The 24,997-nt window shown below is 48.1% G+C and overlaps 1 protein-coding gene across 2 annotated transcripts in view; it reads right to left on the reverse strand.

The window, feature by feature from the left end:
- The window catches only part of LOC138745403 (leucine-rich repeat and immunoglobulin-like domain-containing nogo receptor-interacting protein 1), a 157,802-nt gene extending 135,380 nt beyond the window's left edge, over positions 1-22,422 (reverse strand). Inside the window, exon 1 of one of the 2 annotated variants that reach the window (XM_069902400.1) lies at positions 22,353-22,422. The gene's annotated coding sequence lies outside the window, so the exon portion shown is untranslated. Of the gene's footprint in view, positions 1-2,934; positions 3,177-22,352 lie in introns of those variants that run through there. The other variant, XM_069902399.1, reaches the window with a different exon arrangement.
- Positions 22,423-24,997: the final 2,575 nt, after the last annotated feature.

Consider the following 24,997-nt stretch of genomic DNA (forward strand, 5'->3'; position numbering starts at 1 on the left):
TCTAGCAATATTCTGCTTCCCAACTCTATCGTGTTTTTACTATGGCCAAGCTGCCTAGGATCCCATCAACAGAAATAAATCTCAGAGTTCCATCTTTTGTTCACTGCACAGAGAACCTCCTCTCACTCATCGAGAACAATCAGTCCCGTGGTGCGAATGAAGATTCTGCCTGTTTCTCCATCTCCAAACCCCTTCCCAATCACTCAGGCAACGAGGGAGTGGTTCAACCAATCACCTGTCCATCCACATCAACCCTGTCCCTTGCCATTTACTGGATCAGAATGTGCCTGCTTCTCGTTACCTCTCTCTTATGTGTCCTTGGGGACAGTTCAGTTTTGGAAAAGAAAGATGATGCCCCTTTCCCATCCTCTGGGCATCCAAAGGGTTCTCTGTCATTCTTAGCACAGCTGATATGGGGAAACCAATACGTACACGATAAGGAACCCAAACAGAATCCAATAAATAATCTGCTTGCTTTCCATTTGCAATAAATGGAATTTGGAATATACATTGGCTGGGACACTTGACAGGGCATGAGACCAATGGGTGGGTTGCGATATCACCTACGCCAACTCCGGAGAGAGGGGTGACTGCTCTGTTTTTGGATGAAGTGGTGGAAGAATTCTCAGAAATTCGTTGCAGGTAATAGAGATGGGAAGCAGAAGATTGGCAGAATGTTCTTCAAGAGCATTCAGTAGTGCCTTGAATCCACTGACAGGATCTCAGCATTCCCTCATTGCTTGAGTCAGGTTGTGTAGGTCGCTGGAGTGAGATCTGATCCCAGGGCCGTTTCAATGCAAGTGATGACAGGCACAGGTGAACACAGGTGGCAGGGGCTCAGCGACAGCAGCCTCCAGGAAATCCCCACCGCCTCAAGCAGGCCAACTCACAGAGCATGGAACACTGCAGCACAGTATAGTATAGGCCCTTTGGCCCACAATGCTGTGCTGACCAGTAAAACTCTTGGCAGATCCCTCTCCTGCTTCTGAGGGGTCCTCCAGTCAGCAGTGGGAGAACCGAGACAGAAATACTGGCCCACGAGCCTTTTAGAGGTGGAAGCAGAGCCCAGCGACAGGAACAGTCACCCAGAAACACCAGGGGCATGTGGGCAAGTCAGACAGTGCCAGTGTCTCCATGGGAGCAGAAACAAGCAATGTCTTCGGTCCAACATTGTCACCATTCTGACCGAAGGTATAATCTTTCTCTCTCTGCAGATGCTGCCTGACCCACTGACCATCTCCAGCATCCTCTCCTCCACAGTGGAGCCCCTGTTACTGCTGGCCCTCCCCTTCCATCAGGAGGATGGAACCCTTCTTCCTCACACTGTGCCTTCTGTGGACACATACCCCTGCACACAGACACGCAAAGACACATTCTCACACACAAATCGACAGAGGCAGACATAGAGACCCACAGACACCCTCACACAGATGCAAATACACACCCACACATGCAGGGAGAGACACACACACATGCAAAAATCCCCACACAGACACCCTGCAGTCCTGCCCTGGGGAAGGACACCCTCTCCTGTGTTCAAGCCCCCTTTCCGACCGATCCCATCTCCAATGGTGTCGAGGCAGTCGATACAGTTAGAATCTGCTGCAATGAAGGGGATCCTGGGAACTGTTATTTTTTTCTAATGGGTCGAAGGCAGAGCGGCTCCGGAATATTTTTCCTATCAGGACAAGCTTTGGCCTCCGTTTTTTTTCTCTTCCTTTCCAGGCACTGTTTTTCCTGCCTGAATCTCAGCAGATTTCAACCTCCAAAATCAGCGAGAAGGTCTGCGCGGCGGGGCAGGAGAAATGGTCTCAATGTCAAACTGCTCCCCTGCACAGTCCCACCGCATCTTGGTGAAAATCTTGCTCGCACCCAGTGGCCTGCGCGGCCTGCAGCACCCCCGGCCACTCGCCCCCTCGTCCCCGGACTGTGCCGGGCGCAGGCAGGTCCCACCCGCGGCGAACCCAGCCCACGCACGACACCAGGATGGTGCAAAGTTGCTCGGATTCGGGGCTGGGGGAGAGTGGTCCTCGCCTTTCCGCACCCGGGAGAGCCAACACAGCCCAGGCAGCTCCTTATAGCACCACCCCCCCCCCCCCCCAACACGAGTGACACGGAACACGAACCCGATGTGTGTACACACCTGCAAATAACACCAGGATCTGGCTTACCGTCAGAATCAGACTACATTTAGACCGTTAAACCTCTTGATTGGCCCCATTCTCCATGTCTGTGCTCCCCGCGTAGATAACGGAGGAAAGCACCAGGCTATGACACAAACACACAGAAATGCACACACACAAACACAGTCATACACACACACGGAAATGCACAGAAACGCACACACACACAGACTGGCACACACCCCCCCACACACACAGACTGGCACACACCCCCCCACACGCACAGACTGACACACATACCCCCACACACACAGACTGACACACACCCCCCCACACTGACACACACCCCCCCACACACACAGACTGACACACACCCCCCCACACACACAGACTGACACACACCCCCCCACACACACAGACTGACACACACCCCCCCCACACAGACTGACACACACCCCCCCACACACACAGACTGACACACACCCCCCCACACACACAGACTGACACACACCCCCCCACACACACAGACTGACACACACCCCCCCACACACACAGACTGACACACACCCCCCCCCACACAGACTGACACACACCCCCCCACACACACAGACTGACACACACCCCCCCACACACACAGACTGACACACACATCCAACAGACTCACCAAGACACAGACACCCCCCCACAGACCCACACAAAGACACAGAGACACACGTCGACACCCTCTCGCCCATGCAGAGAGGCTGGCGCACACCCTCCGAGCACGGCAGACAAGGCAAGGTCCCCACACCTTCCCCAGACAGACACTTACCCCGAGGTCCGGCGATTTGTGCCGCGGTGGAACTGCAACATCACCCCACTGAGCGAGGAGCGGGGTGGGGGACGGGCGCCTGCTCTCCTCCGCCAGGCTGCCGAGATGCGGGCACGGGCGGCGAGGACTCTCCCTCTGCGGAGCGGCGCTCAGCTCAGGCGCACGTCCCCCTGCCGCTGTCGCCCGCTCGCCCGGCGGAGGACATTCCCGGGAAGACGGGCAGCCTTTCAGCCGCACTCGGCTCCTGCGCCAACTGTTAATTGGAGGGAGCCGCAGTCGGGAGATCACAGCATCGAGGCAAAGCCTCCGGAAGGGAGGGGGAAGGGGTGAAATAGGATGTCGCCCGGCGAAGCCCCTCCAGTCGCTCCGGGAGATGCAGCCTCTTCCCCCGGGGGACGCAGACCACCTCCTGCCGCTCGGCTCAGCGCGCAGGGCTCGGAGACGGTGCCGCGGCGCGGGCAGGGACAGGGGCAGGGGCAGAGCGGCGGTCCCGCCGTCCCGGCAGCGTGTGCCCATCGCCCGTCCCCCTGACCTTCGTGGTGGGACGTTCAGCGCACGGACACCTCGCCGCGTCCAGGAGGGCAGCACCGGGCAAAGTCGCAGCCCCTTTCTGCTCCCCAACCCCCTCAGGCTGCCCGGAGTCCATTCGTCCCGTTCTATCTCACCGGGTCTCCCATCAGTGAAGACCTGGAGGTCAATCCACTCAGGAGGAAGGACGCGGGAGGTGAGGTGGCACAAAACTCCACAGCTTTGGACTTTCCCCTCTTGTTTTTCGATGACAAAAGTGTGAGGGAGATTTGGGGAACGGGTGTTGGACAAAAAAACCCAGCCAATCAGTGAAGTCTAATTGGTCGGGGGAAGGGAGAGCATCTCGACTGGGGCCAGAGGTCAGAGCGTGGGCAGTGCAGGCAGGGGTGGGTCTGGTGTCCTCCCATCCTGGTGTCCTCCCATCCTGGTGTCCTCCCATTTTGGTGTCCACCCATCCTGGTGCCCGCCCATCCTGGTGCCCGCCCATCCTGGTGCCTGCCCCTCCAGGGAAAGGCCTGGTGTCCTCCCATCCTGGCGTCTGCCCCTCCAGGGAAGGGCCCGGCCTCTACCCCTCCAGGGAAGGGCCTGGTGTCCACCCATCCTGGTGTCCTCCCCTCCAGGGATGGGCCTGGTGTCTTTCCATCCTGGTGTCTGCCCCTCCAGTCATGCCTGCACCCAGCAAGACCCAGACAACATTTGGCTCATGGTGTCTGCACCAAACACAATGTCAAATTAAACAAACCTCACCCACCTGCACAAGGTCTCTGCCTCCATTCCCCGCCTGTACATGTCCCTGTCTAAATACCCCCTCGATGTTAATGATGAAAGTCATGAGTTTATTGTCGTACATATTCTCCAAATTCCTACTTGCTGCAGAACACAACAGGTACTCGTATAGAAAATCTATGTTTGTAAACCAATTGAACATTAAAAGAGGCAATAAATAGACCAGATAAATAATAAATATTCACAAAAATACTCGTGCGAAAGTGACTTGCAATACCACACAGCGTCCATGACTCATGTCCCAAGGGGAGGTTTAAGAATCGGATAGCTGGGCTATTCTCTCTCGAACCTGGGAGGCCGAGGGACTTTGTTGGGGTAGATGTCGACTTGATTGTTTGATGAGTGAAGTCGAGAACCACAGGGCACATGATTAAAGTGAGGGGGAGATGAGGTGAGCAGACTATTCACACAGAGGGTAGTGGGTACATGGAATGAGGAAAGTGCCCCACCAATTACACTTGAATTTAGACATGCAGCTCAGTAACAGGCCCCTTTGGCCCACAAGCCTATGCTGTCCATTGACCACCCCTGCCACCCCAATTCCTCTAGCCCTGTTTCCTCTAAGCTATGCGTGTCCCAAGAATAAAATTTGCGCATACTGATTACTAAAAATTAGAGGGAGCATTGCTCCCCGGTACAATTTCTGAAGGGTGGGAGGAAATCCGAGCCCTTGGAGGAAAGCCACGCAGATACGGGCAGAATGTTCCTTACAGACAGTGTGGGATTTGACCCCGGGTTACTGGCTAACTGTTCCACGCTAGGTAGTAACGGGAAAGGTGGAGAATGAAAGGGCCGAATACAGTCCAACAGGAATAGTACAGCTCACATAACTGTCAACACAGGGAAGTTGGGCTGAAGAACCTGTGTCTGTCTGCTACAGCTCTCTGACCTGGATAACCTTACGAAAGGCTTGGTCAGACCCCATATGGAGTAATTGGCCTCAAAGGGTGGAAGTTCAGTCACCTGGATGAGAGGATGGATTAGTGATCCTGAGGGCAGATTGATCTTGTAAATACTCAGCACTAAGAATGTTGGGCTGCTTCGATAATGAAGGGGTTATGTTAGTGCGATGAGAGGAACCTTCCTCCCTAGAGTATGGAGGACTTGCGACAAGGTGGAATTAGATCAAGAAAGGCTCAGGGCTGGCGGGAGAAACAGTCCTGTTAAATGGTGGGCAGAGGGACCACCCTAAAACCCTGGTGATGCAAAACTGCAACTGATAAATCTTTAGTGTACAACAACAAAATGTCTGCCATGCCATCAGGGGCGGACCATTTCTCAGCAGAACTTTCCAACACTCCCTGCTGTTCCCACAATCTTCACGCAACCTGCTGGTACATTTTTGATGGAAGGAGATAGTGACCAAGTCAGACGGTGAGAAGATGGTCCAGTTGAATGGTCCCTGCACTGATCTACAATGTCTCCTCACCAACCCCCACTCTCAGCCTGACTTGCACAGTTTAAGGTGTCAGACTTTTAAAAAATATATCTCAGAAGCCACATTGGAACGTGTAGAAATAAATTGTGCTTAATTAATTGCAGTAATGAATTAGAGATGGTAACTGACATGCTAATTGGAGATTTACTGATACGTAGATTCGAGACAGGGAAGGGAAGAGGTGACAATCGTAGAAAGGTCACTAAATTAACATCAGAGAAAACATGAGCTCCTGTTAAAAGTTAACCTTACCGAGTCCAAGTGGGATAGCAGACAGAGGACATTCAGCCCATCACTGGAATTGACCATCGACAGAAATCCCAATTGCTCACAGTGGGTCTGCATCTTTCCATGCTTCTTTCTTTGGCTTGGCTTCGCGGACGAAGATTTATGGAGGGGGTAAAAAGTCCACGTCAGCTGCAGGCTCGTTTGTGGCTGACAAGTCCGATGCGGGACAGGCAGACACGGTTGCAGCGGTTGCAGGGGAAAATTGATTGGTTGGGGTTGGGTGTTGGGTTTTTCCTCCTTTGTCTTTTGTCAGTGAGGTGGGCTCTGTGGTCTTCTTCAAAGGAGGTTGCTGCCCGCCGAACTGTGAGGCGCCAAGATGCACGGTTTGAGGCGTTATCAGCCCACTGGCGGTGGTCAATGTGGCAGGCACCAAGAGATTTCTTTAGGCAGTCCTTGTACCTTTTCTTTGGTGCACCTCTGTCACGGTGGCCAGTGGAGAGCTCGCCATATAACACGATCTTGGGAAGGCGATGGTCCTCCATTCTGGAGACGTGACCCATCCAGCGCAGCTGGATCTTCAGCAGCATGGACTCGATGCTGTCGACCTCTGCCATCTCGAGTACTTCAACGTTAGGGATGAAAGCGCTCCAATGGATGTTGAGGATGGAGCGGAGACAACGCTGGTGGAAGCATTCTAGGAGCCGTAGGTGGTGCCGGTAGAGGACCCATGATTCGGAGCCGAACAGGAGTGGCCTGTTTAAATATCTGTCCACAATTCTCTTAACCAGAATGACTGTATCAGACTCCCTCCCTCCTCTGGTAGCAAGTTCAAGATATCGAGTACTCTCTGCATAAAATATCCCTCCAAAATTCCCTTTAAAACACACTGTCCTTTCTGCCCACTTCGAGACAGGGAAGGGAAGAGGTGACAATCGTAACCAGGGGAGAAAAATGCTGATATCTGTCCTAACTATGGCCCTCCATTGCCTGCACTTCAGAGAAAACAAGCTCAGCCTATCATTCTCTCCCATGACTCCAGTCCTCTAGTCCTGAGAATCTCATCTGCACTCTCCAATCTGCAATCACACCTGTTTTTACAATGTGGATGGAGTACTCCAAGCACAGTCTAACCAGCATCTTGTAAACTTGCAATGTAACAACCAAATGTTATGCTCCATGTGGTAATCTCTGAGGGTAAGGTTAGCACAACACTGTTACAGCACCAGCGATTGGGACCGGGGCTCGAATCCTGAGCTGTCTGTCAGGAGTTTGTACCTTCTCCCTGTGTCTGCATGGGTTTTCCCTGGATGCGGCATTCAAATTGTATCAGGGGTTGTAGGTTATTTTGGTCTAATTGGGTGGCATGGACTTGTGGGCCAAAAGGGCCTGTTACCGTGCTGTATGTCCACATTATTTTTTTCAAAAAATGTGCCATGTTCCTTCTTTCCCCATCGTTTTCCCCCCAGCTTCTGTCCCTCTGTCTTCCCCTTTCCCTCTACCTCCTTTCACGAGCCAAAATCAATTCTCACCTCTCCTCTTACCACATCTAATGAACACCCTTTGTTGGTCTGGACCCCTTCCCCAGCCAGTCTTCATTTTATTTTTACACCTTCCTGTCCTTCACTGAAGAAGAAGAAGAGCTCAGCCCGAAATGACGGTAAAATATCTTTATTTCCAATTGGCACTGCAAGATGGGCCAAGCTCCTCCAAGTGTTTTTACACATTTCTTCATCACCAACCATCCTATTGACCTGTAATGCCACTTTCAAGGAACAATAGACTTGAATCTCTGTGCCCATTTGTCAGCACCTTACCATTTTCGATACAAGTCCTTGATCTAACTTCCCAAAGTACCTCCTACTTGTTGGGATTAAATTTCATCGTCCACTGCTCTGCCTGACCAATATCCTGCTGTGTAGCCGAGGACAACCATCCCCATCATCCATAGCACCAGCAGCTTCCATTGTCTTAACCCACCAGTCTTTCTTTTAATCGAACATGAGGTTCATTCCCAATGTTCTAATAGGTACATAATTCTTTATCCAGAACCCTTGGTGGACTGTGTGTTCCGAATTTCGGAAAGCCCACCCGAATTGTACTGCCGTATCCACCCCCACCCCCTTCCAGTCGCCCGGCCGCCTCCCCCAACTGCTGGTCCCTCGGCCGCTTCCCCCAACCACCGGTCCCTTGGCCTCCCAACCACCGTCCCCACTTGCCGGATTTTGGAGCTTTCCAGGATCATGTACTTGTATTGTCCTGCAACATAATGAGCAGTTTTATGGTGAATTGTTGCTCTTGTCTAGTTCCAAGAATTAAATTAAATTCTTTCCAACAGAGGAGGCTCCAAATGATAAAACAAACTATGAATTTCCATATGACCTTTCCCAATTCTCTCTAATTCACATGACTGAGCCTTCAACTCACTGTCTCCTCCTGCCCACGTTTTGAATGGAATCACTTCACATCAAATAACCCAAAGAATATCAGAGAAAATAGATGCAGAAAGGCCATTCAGCCCGCCATGACTGCACAACCATTCAATAGGATTATGGCTGACCATGTGATCTCCCTGCTTTTATATTTAAAATCTCTCACAATGGTGCTTTCTTCACCACCTGCTGTACCTGTGTCCCCACCCTTCACTGACTGATGCCCTGTGACCCCCAGGTCTTTACCACCTGCTGTACCTGTGTCCCACCATTCACTGACTCATGACCCCCACCAACAACCCCCCCCATCTTGTTGCACCTTCCCTATTCCTAATTTCTCACCCGTTATTGCCACCCAAACATAGAACATAGAAAATACGTGTAGAAGTAGGCCATTTGGCCCTTCAAGCCTACACCACCATTCATTTTGATCATGGCTGATCATCCACTCAGTACCCTGTTCCAGCTCTCTCTCCATACCCCCTGATCCCCCTAGTCACAAGTACTAAATCTAACTTTCTCTTAAATATAGCTGTGGAACCGGCTTCAATCACTTCCTGTGGCAGAGAATTCCATAAATTCACCACCCTCGGAGTGAAAAAATTCTTCCTCATCTCAGTCCTAAAGGACTTCCCATTTATCCTTAAACTGTGAACCCCTGGTTCTAGACTTGCTCAACATTGGGAACAATCTTCCTGCATCTAGCCTGTCAAATCCCTTAAGAATTTTGAACGTTTCTATTAAATCTCCTCTTAATCGTCCAAACTCCAGTGAGTCCAAGCCCAGTCGTTCTAGCCTTTCTTCATATGCAAGTCCCGCCATCCCTGGTCTCAATCTGGTCAACCTTTTCTGCATTCTCTCCGTTGCAATGATGTCCTTCCTCAGATAAGGAGACCAAACCTGAACACAATACTCCAGGTGAGGTCTCACCAAGGCCCTGTACAACTGCATCAATACCTCTCTGTTCCTGTACTCGAATCCTCTTGATAAGAAATCAAACATACCATTCACCTTTTTTACTGCTTGCTGCACCTGCCTGCCCACTTTTAATGACTGATGCACAGTGACACCCAGGTCTCTTTGCATCTCCCCTTTTCCTAATTGGATACCATTAAGATAGTACTCACCCCTCCCATTCTTTCCTCCAAAGTGGATAACCACACACTTATCCACATTATATTGCATCTGCCATGCATTTGCCCACTCACCCAACCTGTCCAAGTCACCCTGCACTCTCTTAACAGCCTCTTCACAGCTTACAATGCCACCCAGCTTCGTGTCGTCTCCAAACTTGGAAATTCTGATTTCTATGTCCTCATCTAAATCATTAATATATACTGTAAATAACTGGGGTCCTCGCACTGAGCCTTGGGGTACCCCACTAGTAACTGACTGCCATTCCGAAAAGTACCCGTTTATTCTCACTCTTTGCTTCCTATCTGTCAACCAATTCTGCATCCACCTCAATACCATATCCACTATACCGTGTGTCTTCATTCATTCATTCAGAGCCAGGTCTTCAGCGCTTGACGTCCTGTTTTGCGGAAACTGCCAAAATGTTTGGCCTGGAAGTCAGTCTGAAGAAAACTGAGGTCCTCCATCAGCCAGCTCCCCACCATGACGACCAGCCCCCCCACATCTCCATCGGGCACACAAAACTCAAAATGGTCAACCAGTTTACCTATCTCGGCTGCACCATTTCATCGGATGCAAGGATCGACAACGGCAAATAGCACCTTTGGAAGACTACACAAAAGAGTCTGGAAAAACAACCAACTGAAAAACCTCACAAAGATTAGCGTATACAGAGCTGTTGTCATACCCACACTCCTGTTCGGCTCCGAATCATGGGTCCTCTACCGGCACCACCTACGGCTCCTAGAACGCTTCCACCAGCGTTGTCTCCGCTCCATCCTCAACATTCAATGGAGCGACTTCAACCCTAACATCGAAGTACTCGAGATGGCTGAGGCCGACAGCATCGAATCCACGCTGCTGAAGATCCAACTGCTCTGGGCAGGTCACGTCTCCAGAATGGAGGTCCATCGCCTTCCCAAGATCGTGTTATATGGCGAGCTCTCCACTGGCCACCGTGAAAGAGGTGCACCAAAGAAGAGGTACAAGGACTGCCTAAAGAAATCTCTTGGTGCCTGCCACATTGACCACCGCCAGTGGGCTGATATCGCCTCAAACCGTGCATCTTGGCGCCTCACAGTTCGGCGGGCAGCAACTTCCTTTGAAGAAGACCGCAGAGCCCACCTCACTGACAAAAGACAAAGGAGGAAAAACCCAACGCCCAACCCTATCCCACCAATTTTCCCCTGCAACCGCTGCAACCGTGTCTACCTGTCCCGCATCGGACTTGTCCGCCACAAACGAGCCTGCAGCTGACATGGACATTACCCCTCCATAAATCTTCGTCCGCGAAGCCGAGCCAAAGAAAGAAGTTTGTATAGTAATCTCCTGTGTAGGACCTTATCAAAAGCCTTCTGAAAATCCAGGTAAACCACATCCATTGGTTCTCCCTTATCCACTCTATTAGTTACATCCTCAAAAAATTCAATAAGATTAGTCAGATACGATTTTCCCTTCATAAAACCATGATGGCTCTGACCAATGAATTCACCACTTTCCAGATGTGCCCCAATCACATCTTTAATAACTGACTTTTTCCCCACTACCGATGTCAAGCTAACCAGTCTATAATTCCCTGATTTCTCTTTCTCTCCCTTTTTATAAAGTGGAGTTACATTAGCCACCCTCCAGTCCTCAGGAACTACTCCAGAATCTAAAGAGTTTTGAAAAATGATCAACAATTCATCCACTATTTCATGGGCTACTTCCTTTAGCACTCTGGGATGCAGACCATCTGGCCCTGGGGACTTATCTGCCTTTAATCCCTTCAATTTATCCAACACAACCTCATAACTTACACTTATTTTCCCCAGTCCTTCCGTCACATTAGCCCCATGATCCCCTATTATTTCCTGAAGATTATTCATATTTTCCCTAGTGAAGACCGAACAAAAGTAGTTATTTAATTGGTCTGTCATGTCCTGCCATGACCAATTCACCTGTTTCTGACTGCAAGGGACCCACATTTGTGCAGTCATTTTTATGTTCCCTGCCAACTTTCTCTCATGATCTCTTTTGCCTTTCCTGATTAATCCCTTTGTCTTCCTCTGTCGAACTCTGAATTTCTCCCAATCCTCTGGTATTCTGTCTTTCATGGTTAGTCTATACGCTTCCTCTTTACACTTGATACACTCCCTGATTTCCCTTGTTATCCAAGGATGTACTACCCTCCTTGAGTTATTCTTTTTCCAAACCGGGATGAACAAACACTGTATTTCATCCGGGTGATCCTTAAATGCTTGCCATTGCCTTTCTACAGTTAATCCTTTAAGTAACATTTGCCAATCTAACTTAATCACTCAAGTGGGGTATCTCCCATTTATCTACTTTATGCTCCATCTTCCTTACACGGCACCTCCAAGTTGTAATGTTGGTCATTGTGGAAAAAGTCAGTCATTTCCAGTGATTGGCTAATCAGAAAGAAATCTTCATGAATCTTGGACATACTGTTTACATAGGAAAACAAACTCAAAGCCTTTATTCCTGGAGAAAATACTGTAAGTGTCTCTCAGTCAAATTACAGGGCTGGTGAGCTTATTATTACTTCTCAAGCTCAGGATGTGAATTATTTCACCTTTCGCAGGCTCCAATGTTACCTCATCTGTGCAATTACCGGACTCAGCCTCTTGAGACTGTGCAGCGGCCTCCCACTGTAGACGGGGCTGTGAGATGCAGTCACACTGACACAGGCTGGTCTTACCCCAGAAGACAGCAGGAAACAGCTGCCATAGGAGTGAGGGGAAGGTGGGATTCATGTGATGCAGCGAAGATATAACCCCTGCAATAAAGAAGGATGATGGTTTCCCAAAGGACTTTCGTAGTCTCAGGCCATCAGTGAGCATTTGATTGCAAATGAAGTCATTCGAGCAGAAAGAGCGGGTCTCCCACACATGGCTGTTTGAAAATGAGCTAATAATTCATTTAGTGATGTTTATGATAAGCATTGTCCAGGACATCAGGGTAACACGCTGGGTGTGCTAAACGATGGCGCCGTGGTAAGCCAGTGGCCGAGGAAACAAGGGGGTGTCAAATTAAGGTCAGCTCTCGCATCAGCATTGCACTCTCTCTGCTCAATCCCTGGACAGCTGTCGAGAAATGGAGACCAAAAGCATGGAAGTCGGCCCTTCGGCCCACAGAGTGCTTGCAAACCCATTTACATTAGGTGAGGCAGAACCTCATCTGCACATTATACAACCAAATCTACCAGTGTGGCCTCCACATCAGAGACACCAAACACAAATTGGGTGACCATTTTGCAGGGTACCCACACTCTGTCTGCGGGCTTCCAGTAGCCAACCATTTCATCTCCCATAGAACTATAGAACATAACAGCACAGAAACAAGCCCTTCAGCTGTTCTGGTCTGTGCCAAACTATTATTCTGCCTTGTCCCACTGTCCTGCACCCAGTCCATAGCCCTCCATACCTCTCCCATCCACGTACCTGTCCAAATACTTTTTAAATGTTAAAATTAAGCCTGCATTCACCACTTCACTGGAAGCTCATTCCACACACGCACCACTCGATGTGTGAAGAAGTTGCCCTTTAACTTTTCCCCTTTCACTCTTAACCTACGTCCTCTGGTTTGTATCTCACTTACCCTCAGTGGAAAAAGCCGACCTATATTTACTCTGTCTAACTCCCTCATAATTTTAAATATCAAATCTCCCCTCATTCTTCTACACTCCAGGAAACAAAGCTCTAACCTATTTAATCTTCCCCTGTAACTCAGTTCCTGAAGTCTGGGCAAAATCCCAATAAATCTTCTTTGAACTCTTTCAATCTTTTTGATATCTTTCCTGTAGTTCGGTGACCAAAACTGCACACAATACTCCAAATTTGGCCTCACCAATTTCTCGTACAACTTTACCATCACATCCCAACTCCTGTACTCAATACTTTGATTTATGATGGCCAATATGCCAAAAAGCTCTCTTTACAACCCTGTCCACCTGCGATGCCACTTTCAGGGAATTATGTATCTATTTCCCCAACCATTCCTACAGTGACTTATCTGCCCTGGGCTTCATCCATCAACAGGGTCAGGCCAAACATAAATTGGACTGTGTGTCTGTGATTGCACCACTTAGGTGATGTTAAAATCTAATTGCCGTCTTCATTATTGTTGCATTATCAGTCCTATCTGCTCTCTGTGATATTTCCCAGTAGGTGAATGACATCATTTTTGTCTATTACGATGAAATTCACAGGGGGGCTCATTTGAATTCTTGGGTTCACTACCTGTGATAGATCTCCAGACAGTTTCCCCTGTAACCTTGTGGTGCCATCGAGAGCACACAACATATTGGTCGCTTTGAGACTCAAGACTGCTCCCTTGCTCTGGAAGGACGTTACATGGCACTCCCCACTTCAGTTGAAGTGGCATTTGTTACCTTTGCTTCAGTATTTTGGAGTAGATGCTTCTGGTGAGTAGATCTCCTTTAGAAGTTGCTTCCTGCTGTTCAACCAACTTTAACCCTGTTGTCTTCAGCATGCCTGTGTCTGGAACTGAATTTATAATCCATATAACAAAAGCCTTCATCAAATGTCCAGCGCTGCCTCTGGCTTTCAGATTTCAGATTTTTTGCCAGATACGTACCTCACAGACAACCCTGAGATTCTTTTCCCTGCGGGCCAGGCAGAATTACCACTTATTGGTAGTGGGGGAAAATTTGTACACAATGTCCACATGTAAACAAACTGACTGTGCAATACAGAGAGAGAAAAAAATCAAATAAAGTGCACAAGTCAGAGTCCTTAAATGGGTCCCTGATTGAGTTTGTCGCTGAGGAGTCTGAAGGTGGAGGGGGAGCAGCTGTTCCTGAACCTGGTGGTGCGAGTCTTGTGGCACCGAGACCTCTTCCCTGATGGCAGCAGCGAGAAGAGCGTGTGCTGAGTGGTGCGGATCCTTGATGATTGCTGCTGCTCTCTGATGGCAGCATTCCCCGTAGGTGTTCTTGATGGTGGAGAGGGTTTGGCCTGTGACGTCCTGGACTGTGTCCACTACCTTTTGCAGGGCTTTACACTCCTGAGTATTGGTGTCCCCATACGAGACCATGATGCAGCCGGTCAGCACACTTTCCACCAAACATCTGTAGAAACTTGCCAGGGTTTCTGGTGTACCAAACGTCCGCAAACTCCTGAGGAAGTAGAGACGCTGACGTGCTTTCTTCATGATGCCAGGAAAGATCCACTGAGACAGTGACTCCAAAGAGCTCACTCTCTCCATCACTGATCCCCCAATGATCATTGGATCTGGTTTTCCCTTCCTGAAGTCTACAATCAGCTCCTTGGTATTGGTGGCATTGCGTTTGAGGTTGTTTTTGGTGCACCATTCAGCCAAGTTTTCAGTCTCCCTCCTGTACGCCGACCGATGCATTCACAATACTTGCAGTACCACAGCCTTCATTCTGATATCTGCCTTGTGGATCACCACATGGATCCCCCTCATAATTCCTGACCCGCTTTGGATAGCTCCACAGCCTTGCATGTTGGCAGGGACCTTCCCAGAGCAGCTGTTCCCTCTCTGGACTCCCAAATCCCACAAATAATCTGATCGCTCATGAGTAACTCCTCCAAATCTGCAAAAAAAGCAATGGTCTCGGAATGGTTTGTGTTCCATTAAGAAGGAATCAGTCGATTCCCCTGTTCCTGATGGCACATGAAGAACTGGTGAAGTCGAACCATTTTGTTTTGAAGCAGATTACAGATGTTGGAAACACATTGAATGCTTTTGCCAGGATTTCATGTGAGCTCTTTGTGGGATTGAATGATTCTCTGCCCTTGTGACCAATGAAACACCTTAACATTTGTCCATTCTGATTTGTCCACACGATCAGCTCAATAAACCATGTTAAAATTTCTCTCCAATATCTCCTTCTTTAAACAGGTTACTTCGAAATTAGGCAGTGACCAGGGGTAGAAACAGTCAGTCAACATCTTTGTCCAGACCCCAGAACAACTTTGAACACTGGTTCCCTGCAAATCCTGTGCCCCAAGCATTTTTATTTGTTCCTTCATGTATCCTCTGAATTGAATCAAACATCTTGCTCTCTCTCACTGCACTTCGATTGTTATCCCAAACAGGGAGAACACAGCTGACAGTCAGTATTCAGGCAGCCTAATGTTCATTATTAACCTTCACACCTGATGGTCCATGGAAACCAGTTGAAACGGAAGTAAAAGGCGTGGAAGTGCTTGCGAAGCAGTATGCCTTGCATTGATCTGTGCACAGAGGCAGGGGATGAAGATCCAGCTCCCGAGCTGAATCCTTGATGGTCCATGCACGTGGCCAGCTTCTCGTTGTCTCAGACTTTGGGGCAGCAACGTTCTCCCCGTATCTGCATGGGTTTTCCCCAGGGGCTACAGATTCCTCCCATCGTTCGAAACGTACTGGGGGTGTTTGGGTGTAAATGGGCACCATGGACTCATGGGCTAAAATAGCCTGTTACTGTGCTGTAGGTTTTAAATGAATTTAACATTCTTCCGACCTCTTTACTCAAAAAATGCACCAATTACAGAAAGCATTTGGTCACAAATGAACCATTCCTTCCACACTCAACACTTCCTCCTTAGGCACAACAACACTCCAACACTCAACACTCCCATGCCAGACACCAGAACACCTCAACACTCCCATCCTCGACAACACAACACCCCAACACTACCATCCTAGACACCACAACACCCCAACACACCAATCCTAGACACCACAACACCCTAACACGCCCATCCTCGACACCAGAACTCCCCAACACTCCCATCTTAGACACCATAACACCACAACCCACACATCCTCTACACCAGAACACCCCAACACACCCATCCAAGACACCAGAATACCCCAACACCCCCATCCTAGACACCAGAACACTCCAACACTTACATCCTAGACACCAGAACATCCCAACACTCCCATCCTACACACAACACTCCAACACTCCTCCTTAGACACCAGAACAAAGGCAGAATGTGAGATCCCAAAGCATGAGTTGCACTTTAATGTCACTTCCAATGGAGAGAAGCTGTTCAATGCCTCATATTCCAAGTGAAAAGGTGCAGGATGGGAGGGACGACTAGAGAGGTTCTGTGGGAAACTTGTGGCTTGTTGCTGAACAACATGAGAAGGACCAGTGGCTAACGGATGATCCACCTGGCAAATCATTTCTCCTTGATCTGCAGGAGGGGATTATTCTTGCCACCTCCCACTATGTCTACCTCAGTACTAGGTCAACCCTCATTATACCTGCTGCTCCACAGGTTCCATGTTGAGCAAACAGCTGCATGCAATCATTCTGTAACCTGATTAAAATTTCTTCTACTGATGGGTGGATGCAGGAACAAATCAGCACACAGAGAGAAATTGGCATTTCAATGCTCTCTGGGCAGCCAGCATCAAATTTCAGCTCATGTCTTTTGTAGCTGAAACAAAGGCAGTGCAGGGCAGGTGCACATACCTTGGGCCTTCTCTTCTCAAGGAGACCCTTGGGGCCACGGATAATCAGCTTTATTCTAGGAGGTCAACGTGGAGACTTCAGTCTCTGCTTCAGGTGGGGAAGGAAGTTGTCAAGTTTATGGTCATCTGATTGAACAAGTGCAACCCGACGACGAAACAGCGTTCTCTGATCCATGGTGCAAAACACGCAGACACACAACCAGACAGAACACACAGACAAACAAGTCTGTTTAAACGAGTATTCACATATGTGAATAATAAATAAATATTGTTTTGTGTATGTGAGAGTCTCAGAGGGAGAGTGCAAGAAGATCCTTTGGTCGTTCATTATTCTCACTGCCCGCGGGAAGAAGCTCTTCCTCAGCCTGGTGGTGCTGGCTCTGATCCCCGACGGGAGGAGCTGAAAGGTGCTGTGTGCGGGGTGGAAGGGGCCCTCAGTGATTTTACACGCCCTCTTCAGACAACGATCCCGTTAAATCATCTTGATGAAGGGGTGGGGGAGGCTTCAATGATTCGCTCTGCTGGCTCTTATGGTCCTGTGGATTGACCTCTGATCCGCAACCGGACCACACTGTGGTGCAGCCGGCCAGGATGCTCTCGATGGAACTCCTGTAGAAGGTTGACCGGTGGCCAGTAGCCTTTCCAGTCTTCTCAGCAAGTGCAGTCACTGTTGTGCCTTCCTAACGTGAGGATATGTTGAGGAAGTGGGTTTGAACCCTGGGAAGGGTCACCCCCTCAGAGGCTTTACCCCAGAGACAGTCAACTCCTCAGGGACTGTGTTCTGGGGATAGTCACTTGCTCATTGACTGTACCCCTTAGAGAGTTGTACATCCAGAAGATGAATGAGACTGACAATTGATTCCTTAATTTAGAAGAAGCAGGTATGTTCTTGGCAGGCAATAACTGATGTGAGCATGGAATAAATTGCCTTCAGACGCACTGCTGTCAGAATCCCATTTTAGGTGACTGATTTTAAAGATTTTTCTGTTGAAGACAGTCAGTGTTTACATTATTTCTTTTCCCAAGGCCAGCATTTCATCATTCAACAGCCCGAGAAAGGAAAGGCGACGGTGTGTTTCCTGTTCAAAGAACTATTTCTGATCTGCAGCATATGGAGACTTTGGTTCTTCGCGGGTCGCTGAGTGTTGGCGATCTCTCCATCTTGTTTGACAAGAGCTGCTGCATCATCTGTCAGCTGGCTCTGACCAAGATTGCCTCATCAAAAACGGCACCTTCACTCCTATCACTCAAAAGCTGTGATGCCATGTCCTCAGATCCATGTCTCCAATTAGTCTGAAGACGATGGTGCTGATGGTGGGCCATTCCAAGGACCATGCCCCTTCCCCCCACCATTTTGCTCACATCTTCACGAAGGGCTCAAGCCCGAAACGTTGGTTCTGTATCTTTATCTTCACTACATAAAGGATACCGTGTAACCTGCTGAGTTTCTCCAGCGCTGTGTTTTTACTACAACCAAGCTTTTGTGTTTTACTGCAGTATTTAAGGATTGTGGAGAACAGGCTCCAGATCATGGAAGGGCACACTTTGGAACTGAGGGCATTTGTGAGATCCTGACATCCAGGTGGTCCCTGCCTCCATCTCAGCGTTGAGGAGAAAAGACCAATGAATCCGGATCATTGGTGCTACATCTGAAACCCTGCAGTCAATCCAATTTTACTTCAAGATTTGCAAAACTGGCTTCTACACTGGAAGTGATCCCCTCAGTGTCTTGTTCAAGGCCTTCTCCTCCCTTGCTGCTCAACAACAGAACTGTAGCGTTCAGGATCAGTCTGGTCCACCAGCAGGGCACTTACTTGAGCGGCTCAGGGTCATGGTCAACTGCTCACAGCAAATATCAGCTGCTGATCCAGATGCCAAACCCTGGGGATTTCAGAATAGTCCAACAGTGGATTACACTGGACAACAAATCTTTTCAAAAGCTTGGCTTCCAGAAAAGACATTGGGGATTGTGATAGACAATTTCAAGCTGAACAGAAAGATAATTTCAGATTTGCTGTATCAAGTAGGAAGTGGGAGAAACATTAAATTAACTTTGATTGAATTTAGCGTGTATAATCGGATAACAATACTGACACGTTGCGTTAGTTCAACCGACTTAAAAATGTTCAGCCACTGATTTTCGTTTGTACTCAGCATCTGATGCCTCTCATGTCAGTGTCCAACAACAGTCGGCCAGCGATGATGGATTTCAGTTGCCCTGATACCATTTGTCCACAATTGCAATGTCCTGGTGAAACCTTTCACCATGTTCGTCACTGACGGCACCAAGATCAGCAGGGAAGGAGTCCAAGTGCGAAGGCAGAAAATGATTTTTCAATGACTTGTTGCACTTCACAGTTTCGTCTGCTTGAAGTAGACTTAATATATGACAGGAATTCACAAAATTAAGTTTTGTCTAAAAAATGGTACCTATAGGAATATTTTAAGGTGATTTTCGTGATCAGCTGCCCCAAAATTCATAAAATGCACCCAAAAATGTTCAGGAAGTGAAATCTGCATTGTCCAGTGTAATGACCCTGGTGTTTGTGGGATCTTGAAGTGAAGTGTTTTCCAATTATAACAGTGATACAACAAGTCATCCTCCCCTGATTGTGATCATTTCGGAGTAAGCTGCGGAGCCACAGAGGAGGGGCAGGGCAAACAGGCCAAGGTTCAAATGCTCATCACACACCCTTGAGGTTCCCAGAACGGCAGGAGCTTGCGCTTGGGAGAGGAAGGCTGGGATTTGTCCTTGTTTCCGGGAGGAGGGAGGGGGTCAAGGCCTGCGAGGTATTGGGAACTCAGTCAGGACACCCTCGTTTCCATCCTCCGTCCTTTGGAAGCCCTTGCCTGCTGTCGGGTGAATTGTGGATAGAGCCAATTCTCCATCAGCTTGTCCTTGCCAGGAGCAGTGGTTCCCTGCAGTTCCACTGGTTCTGCCTCTGCCAGGCCGCTTGCACAGCCAATGTTAGTACGGCAAGGCTCGCCAGAGGGGAGACAGGCAGCTTGGCAGACATTCACTACAGTCTCCCCCGGCAGAAGAAGGGTTAAAATCAAAAGGACATGTGCAAGGAAAGACTGAAGCAAGAAATACATGGATACCAGGTTTGGTCTTGAGAATACTCTAACAGCCAATATACACCAGTATCTAGCAAACAATCGAAATATAATGAGATGTTTTATGAATTTGTAAGCCTATCAGGTTGTTTACGAATTCTGGTGCTTCGTCTCAAAACAGGTGGCTCCTTTGCAACCTTGGGAACTGGTACAGGTCCTGGGTCTGTAGTGTGGGAAGGACTGACTTCTGGACCCGCTCCAGAATTGCCAGAGTGAGGCAGTGGAGCCTCAGCATGGCCACCTGAAAGCTTACTAGGAGTCACAGGCTGGGGGGGTAAGTTCAACCTCTCAGGCTCACTCTGAGTAGGGGTGTGAGGAAGGGGCGAACCAGGCAAGGCCAGATCTCTTAGTACTCCCATTTGGGAATTTGACATGAGCGTAGTTAGGTTAATATGCAGTAGCTGAACTGGGGGCCTGTTTTACGCGCCCGAACGTGGCTCTTCAGCAGCACGGTTCCAGGTTCAGATAAACAGGCTGGCCAGTCCATCACAGTTCCTGATTTCCTAGGAAAGGCAAACATACGTTCATGAGGTGTTTGATTTGTTGCAGTACACAATAAAGACTGAATAGAATGAACACCTCCTGGATGTTTCCTTTTCAGTTTCTAGCATTTCACTGGACCGCATGGCACTTCTCAGTGTTTTGGCTAGAGTGACGCCCGGTCGTAGGATAAGGACTTCGTCTCCAGCAGCCTCTGTCAGATGTAACTGGAGTCAATCCCGTTGAAAAAAAGCATCCAGCTTCAAGGCATTGCGGTGTTGTTGCACATTGACTGCCCCGACATCATATTCGTTTGCCAGCGCATCGAGGGCCAGTGCATAAGCACCATCACTTTCCCTGGGTTTCTGGCATCTAGTCAGCAACTGGGGTCGAGCAAGCACCACATTCTGTGGCGCTGCATAGCAGTCAGACGTTCCCGGGCTATAGCCAGAGTGGTAGCTCCTTGCGTTACGGCGAAAGGAACCTCACCCAGCAGAGAGTTCAGGTGGCCCCACTGTATCACTTCATTGACCACGTTATTTTGAACCATGTAGTAATCGAACCAAGCAATCCAGTGGTTGAAAATTTCTCTGGCCGTCGGGGCAGACTAGTCGATTATCAGCCGCTCTGGCTGCGTTCATTTCTGCTAATACAGTCCTTTATCATTCTGGAGACCAGCTGGATGATGGTTAAATTAAAGCCAAAGATTAACATGCAGAAATTAAGGGAAAATTGTTGTAGAAAGCAGCAATGTTACCCCTGATAAAATATTAAATGATATATTCTGGTCCAGTAGGTCTTCATTAACATGTATGCACAGAATCTGGCACAACAGCAACAATGCTTCACTCAGGGGCATTCAAGTCTATGGAACCTCCGCCAACACCTTCCCATAGCTCACCCCTGTGGACCTGCATGGTTCTCTTCAAGGCTCCCCCTTCTAGCCAAGAGGGGGAGGGTGTGGAGGGTCCAGCTCTCATCCATTGCTTACACAGTCCCCGCAGCCCTCAGTGCCCAGGTGCCAGATGTGAGCATTGCCATTGTGGATACAGACCTCTTAGGGTCTTCCATGTGAAGACTGCCTCAGCCCCACTCGATAGAGAATAGGCTTGCACCAGGCAGCACTGGGCAGGATGGGTGGGCAGTGGAACCCTGTGGAGAAACACTGGAAGGCTGTGGCACCCTCCCTCCCCTACTTGGCCTAAAGCAGGAATAGGGGAGGTCACTGTTGTGTGGGAAGGGAAAGAGTTCAAAGAGCAATGAGTCTGGACACATGGTGGATACAAGAAGGGTCCTTATTAAATTACCTGTGGGGATCACAGCAGGGATAATGGACACTAGTACTCTTAATCACACAACAGTATAATCAGTCACATCGGACTTAACACTACCGATACTAGCAACTGTGTATGTAATGGGTTTGCATAGGGCATAGACTCATGGAATTGTTTTCCTGCATTAATTCGCTCCCTTTAGAAGACAAAATAATACAACCACCATTGTCTTCTGGGTTTTCTTCCTCTTTTACCCCATTGCTCCCTTTGCAAGGTGACAGCAGTGACCATCCCATCCATCCTTTTCCCCAACTACACACCTAAACTTTATTTTAACATTTCAATATGTACTCAACTCACTGTACATGGTATTTGCTGAGAGTTTTCAAGGTTTGCCCAGGAAAACATTTTGCATTTTAAAATATTTTCAAACTATTTGAAAAGAACTATATTTACAAGGTGAAAACAGTGGCACCTGGTGGGTGAGTTAAAAACTGCATAGAAAAATTAACTTGCGAGAATCATACATCTAACAAGGAAATTCTGTACCTTTAGAAGACAAACTAACACAACCATCATTATCTTCTGCATTTTCTTCCTCTTTAACCCCTTTGCTCCTGAGGATGCAAAATAACAGAATTTATACAGTGAAATCTCAGCAAAGCTACATCGATCACATGACCAGCACATAGTAATGAAGTCAAAACACCAGTAAGATAAAAACATCCATAAAACTTACATTAATGGTTAAAACAATATAAAACCACTGTAGAGTATAATAATATTAGTATTGAACAATACATCTTAAGATTGATGACAAAACCAATTCATTTTCCAAGGAAAACATTTAAAATGGCCCAGTAGCAATCTTCTCCCCCACTTACCCTTACCAAGGTAACAGCAGTGTGAGGGACAGGAAGAGGGGGGGGGGAGGGCTTAGGAGGTGCACAAGAGATGTGCAAACTCATTCCCACTGGAAACATTATTAAAATAACAGTAAATAGAGTAACTCAGTGAGATAAAATTCACAAATATAGAAATGATTAAAACCCATTTAACTCTGTTACATGTACAGACTTATAACACCAAGGATTACAATTGCTACCCATCATTCCTGGTCTAACATGAACACGCCTCCAATGCTATTTAACAGCCCCAATCCCTGTGTGGTCTACACCTTATCAATGACTCCTCCAGCATTGTCCACAGTTTGTGATCTGGAGTTGAGCAGGGTTTGTCTCAGGACTGAAGAGTAAAAGAGGAAGAACTACCGCACATGGTAGCCTTTAGAGTACAGTAAGTTGGAGGCTCGAGGTGATTTAAGGGACCAATGGTCAGATGTGCATTAATGGGTGGGCGGAGTCCAACCTTGATTGACAGGTGATGCTACTTCTGACGAGGTTCCAGATGGAGATGTCACATGACCCTCCACAATCCACACTAGGGTCACCAAAGGTTGGGACGGTGAGCATTGGTTCCAGGTGATCTGGAGAGAAGTCACATCTCAAGGTCACAGTCCAATCTGCAAAGCTGGTTCTCCTTTGAGAATGGGTCTGGGTCCAGATACCAGCAGGCCAGGAAACAGAGCAAACAGCAAGCTGGAGGCACATTGGACAGGTGAACGACTATGGGGAGTTCAGTGTGGGCAGGTGATGGTGTCACCGTAGAAAGAGGTTGGCTGAAAAATCTGCTGGAGGCTTGAGGTTGCATATTCATTACCCAATCTACAAACTCCTGACAGATCAGAGGGGCTACAACAGGTCTCCAGATGGACCTGATCCTCTGGACTGAAAAATGGATGGGGAGGACTGTAATGGAAGAGTTAAACCGTGTTTTTTACTTTTGCAGCCTTTACATCTTCAAGGCTGAGAACCTGCTTGTTTTTAGAATCAGCAGACATAAGCTAAATTCCACCGAGGGGCCAGAGATGCTGTTATCTGACGAAAGGACATCTGTGTACCAAGAACATTTAATCTTCCTGCTTGTTTTGGTCACAGACCTTCAGAGGCCTAGCCTTGATGCGAAATAAACCATTGTATTCAAAGTGATAAGATGAAAATTACGTTATTCGATAGAAGCCTAGCATGCTAGCTTCCTCGCTTATCTTTCTTACTGTGCTGGGAATAGGTGCTTGGGTAAGCAGATTTTGGGTAATATAAGCCATGGTCCCACTGCTGAAGTTTGAGACTCTCCGAGAGGTGGCAACATCTCTCAGCAAGAAGAACTACTTCTAGAGTTCAGCCAACGTCCCGGTTGGGGGAGGTGGAGCAGCTGCTACCGGCGCCCCGACAACCAACTACAAGTGTGCGGTCGTTGCCTCGCTTCAGCAGTTGGGACCAGTCCAGGCGTTGATAAGTATAATTGGGAAGGGCTTGCATATTGTAGTTTGATATCAGCTTTAGAATTTGTAATAAAGATTTGTATAAACTGAAGCGCTCTCGGTGTGTGTGTCTATTTTCTTTCGGTAGCTCTAAAACGAACAAAGTGAGAGGTACAAGTTTACCCAGGACAAGGACATTGATGCACTTTCCAGAAACTCGAGATATGTGGAAGATTTTATTTGACTTGAAGATAGCAAATGTGGTTCTTCTATTCAAAAAAGGGAGATAGTGAGAAACTTCAGGCCAATTTTTAAACTTTCCCTATGGGGAAAATATCAGCTTTTATGAAAGACATTATAGCAAAGTGCCTGGTGAAATTCAATCAGGCAAAGTCAACATGGCTTTGTGAGAGGGAAATCATGTTTAACCAATCTAATGTTGTTCTATGAATAGATAACATGGATACAGGGGGAGCAGAGGGTGTACTGTACTTAGATCTCTAGAAATGGAGAGGTGAGGAGATGGGTGACAGGAAAGAGAGGCTAGGCATAAAAGGATCTTCATCTGTCTCTCAAGATGAAGTGCATGATGTGCCATGTGGATCAGATGAAGGTCCTCAATGATTTACAAGTGACGTCAAGTACCTGGATAAAGGAGACCTTGCTAAGTTAGTGTGGGAAACAAATTGCAAAGAGGAAATAAGGAGATATTTCAGAAATTATATCTTGATGAAGGGCTCAAGCCCGAAACATTGATTCTGTATCTTTATCTTTGCTACATAAAGGACACTGTTTGACCTGTTGGGTTTCTCCAGCGTCGTGTTTTTACTTCAATCACGGTGTCTGCAGACTTTCACGTTGACAGAGGATGTAA

This window comes from Narcine bancroftii, chromosome 11 (assembly GCF_036971445.1).
Source record: "Narcine bancroftii isolate sNarBan1 chromosome 11, sNarBan1.hap1, whole genome shotgun sequence".
Classification (NCBI taxonomy): Eukaryota; Metazoa; Chordata; class Chondrichthyes; order Torpediniformes; family Narcinidae; genus Narcine; species Narcine bancroftii.